Source organism: Oncorhynchus masou, chromosome 8 (assembly GCF_036934945.1).
Source record: "Oncorhynchus masou masou isolate Uvic2021 chromosome 8, UVic_Omas_1.1, whole genome shotgun sequence".
Taxonomy (NCBI): Eukaryota; Metazoa; Chordata; class Actinopteri; order Salmoniformes; family Salmonidae; genus Oncorhynchus; species Oncorhynchus masou.
In genome coordinates this window covers 31,644,051-31,647,368 of record NC_088219.1, presented here as the reverse complement: position 1 = coordinate 31,647,368, position 3,318 = coordinate 31,644,051, and the positions used below count along the sequence as shown (strand labels likewise).

General features: G+C 41.2%; 1 long non-coding RNA gene across 1 annotated transcript; it reads left to right on the top strand.

The window, feature by feature from the left end:
• The first annotated feature begins 281 nt into the window (after positions 1 to 281).
• Positions 282 to 3,092, top strand: LOC135544527 (uncharacterized). Its single transcript, XR_010456343.1, has 4 exons — positions 282 to 1,517; positions 1,633 to 1,823; positions 2,122 to 2,220; positions 2,748 to 3,092. It is a non-coding gene; the product is annotated as an uncharacterized LOC135544527 (long non-coding RNA).
• The last annotated feature ends 226 nt before the right edge of the window (positions 3,093 to 3,318 follow it).

Here is a 3,318-nt window from a genome sequence, read left to right as displayed (position 1 = left end):
GGGATTATGTGTGACACCTATGTAGATATTCCATTAAAAAATCAGCTGTTTCCAGCTACAATAGTCATTTACAACATTAACAATGTATACACTGCATTTCTGATCAATTTGATGTTATTGTAATGGACAAAAATGTGTCTTTTCTTTCAAAAACAAGGACATTTCTAAGTGACCCCAAACTTTTGAACGGCAGTGTATATGTTTCTTAATACCATTATTTTACTTTTAGACTTGTGTGTTTTGTTGTGAATACTACTGTATTGTTGTAGATACTACTGTATTGTTGGAGCTAGTAGCATGAAGCAATTCGCTACACCAGGAATGACATCTGCTTAATATGTGTACAGTATGTGACCAATACAAATTGATTTATAATACCCTGAGCACTCACATCTGCATTTGAATCACTTGTGTTTGAAGAGTTAATCTGATAACGAAACCCTAGAGGGGCGTAGACAGTAATGTAACAAGACTAACATAATTTCCTAAATACCTGTTCAACACAATACATTTCTGGCTATAACATCCCATAACTTTGCAACCTGTTGAATTGACCCATGGTTCTTCAGAAGGCACACCTCCCAGGTGAGCGAGATACTATGCAATACACTCTAAGCATATGATGTAAGTATGACCTACAGCAATTCAGAGAGAGAAAGAGCGAGAGAGAGGTGTGCTGTCCAATGTCTAGAGCAGGGCAGGGAGAGGAGTGAGACCGTGTGAGGGACTTCATTCTTGAGCACTGCCATTGAACTTGACAATAAAAAAGCATAACGTTCTCAGATAAGCTTTTCCTGTTCTGATTTAACAGATTCATGGAATGTGAGAAGAGTTTCTCAACATCCACAGATATGGTGGGGAGCCACAGATATGGTGGGGAGCCACCAGTCCACTGCTCTCACCTGTCTGGCATCAGTTTTGTTTATTGACATGTAGTTGTGCCACTCCTCTTCAGAAACCTCACTCAAAGCAGGGATGATGTGCACATAGTCCTTCCTCTCTTTCCTGGACCCTTCCACTCATATTGGATCGAATATATAAAGAGAGCTTGTCTCTGGTGCCGTTCCATCACAGCCTGCAGTTTAATGGCACATTCTCCATGGCAGCCTTAAAGAGCTCTGCACACACATCTCTCTCTTGCTCTGGAAGTTCATCCAGCTGAATGGTGGTGCCAGTCATCTGCCTCTGCCTTGCTGCCATACTCCAAGACATGTGTAGGTTCTGCAACTTGTTGCCGATGTTGTGGGCTTATGGCTCTGATGTCTTCTCCAGCTTCTTATGGAAGACCACTAACTTCAAACTGTGGTCAATGATGAACACATAGGCCTTTAGCGAGGACTTGTGATTCCCCAGCAGCTCCTTCAGATCCTGGACACACTTGGCAGGTGGTGGGCCCATACCTTCCAGACCTACGCCTGCATGAGCAGGGTCTGAACCCAGATGAAAGCTACCAATAGGAAGCTCAGAGAGATAGAGAACCCTATGCAGTTCTTCGAAAGGTCCGTCTACAGCAACAGGTATGGACGAACGAAAAAAGAAAGAAAGAAAAATGTACATTTTACATTAATGTGCACTTATACCTGTGTAGTAACACTGCATTTAAAATGGTACTTCTCGTGTGTTTGTGTGTAGAGATGCATGGAGAGGCTACATCTGAGAGGCAGAGAGGAGGAGCAGGGCATTCCTCTGGAGTACCTGGAGAAACTCCACTTCAAACACGAGAGCTTGCTGCAGCACAAAACCATGCGGCGAGAGAGGGAGGAAGGAAGTGTTGATGGGATTGTGAACGAGGAAGGGAGTGTTAAGGAAGGGAGTAGGTTGAGGTACGGACGTACGTGTGTGTGGGAGCATTAAATAAAAAGCTTACATTTTGACATTTCCATACTACTAACATGTTTTAGAGATGTATGAGACAGGAAACAGGCTTGTTCCTCAGGTCTATTTTGAGCTGTGAATTTCCTTACAAAGATGGAAATGTACTTGAAATAACAAGGAAACAACCAGTAAATAGCCTGACCTGAGAAAATATGTTTATTGCATAAGCATTATGTGGGTGCATGCATGTGCGTTGTTGAAGTCACTAACCATATGTCTCTCTTCCCTCCTGGTCCTTACCCACAGCATGGTATAGGAGTATCTGATTGACACGCCCATTCTGACGCTGGATATCAACAACATTTTTAAATGGGACAAGGTCAAGGGTGCTGACATGGTGGAAAGGTAAGAAGTTGTTTCAAACCCATTTGTTTTAAACAATGTCTTTAAATGGAAATGGGTTATTATTTTTAATGAAGCAGTGTCTTTCAGAAATAGAAAGATGTGACTATATTTAGCTGTTATTTTGTTAAGGTGATTTATGAAAACATACTGTTTGGAGGACACTGGTAGTAGTGAAAAACATCCTGTTATCACTGAGTACAGACCAGGTTATTAGTAGAGGGATGTTGATAAAGACACACACACGCATGTTTCACTTATGGAAATGAGGCCTGAAGAGCTGCTAATGTAGCTGTTTCACGTTGAAGGTAAACACCAATGCTTTGCCTGATATCATAAAGCCAATTAGTAAAACACACACACCTATTGCTTCCTGTCCAGTTGAAGCGCTGTCATCCTTTGGCACGTCCAAGCTTAGCTCCACATTTGGTCCACATCAAACACTTGCACTGACCTGACAAACCACTTACACTGACACTAATATCCATATTCATTATGTGCTAACAGCTTGTTATGTGATTTTCTTCCAGGTCAAAGAGTTTCTCAGTACCTTGTAAACACCAGCAGATGACCATCATAGCCTGCTCTGGATGTCAGCCAGCAGTGAGGACAGATGTGGAACTTGTTTTGAAATGAATGATGTCAATTATTTTTAATATTATATTTAAAGCATTTGAAATGTATCGACCTGCATGGGTACCTACATGGGTAAACACAATATGATACGTTTGTATAGCTTGGTTTCACCTTCATATCCTGTCTGTTTTATTAATCGATTTTAATGAGAAGGGGAAAAAACTGAATGTGTTTCTTTATTAGAAATAATTTGTGCTGTTTTATAATATTTTGTGTAAAATAATAAAGGGCTACCAGTATAAAGGAACCTAGAAGTTTTCTGGGATTCTTGAGCAAACAGAAATTCCACGTAGGTCTGATAAGTTTACCTGAAGTGCTGTGAACAGCATATGCCCAAAAAATGGAGCTAGGCCTACTCAACTACATGTCTAGATGACCGGTCTGAGCCCTATGGTCTGAGCAAGGCGCTGGCCGGGCAGTCCACAATCCAGATTTTCATGCTAAATATTCATATTTTCTCACCAG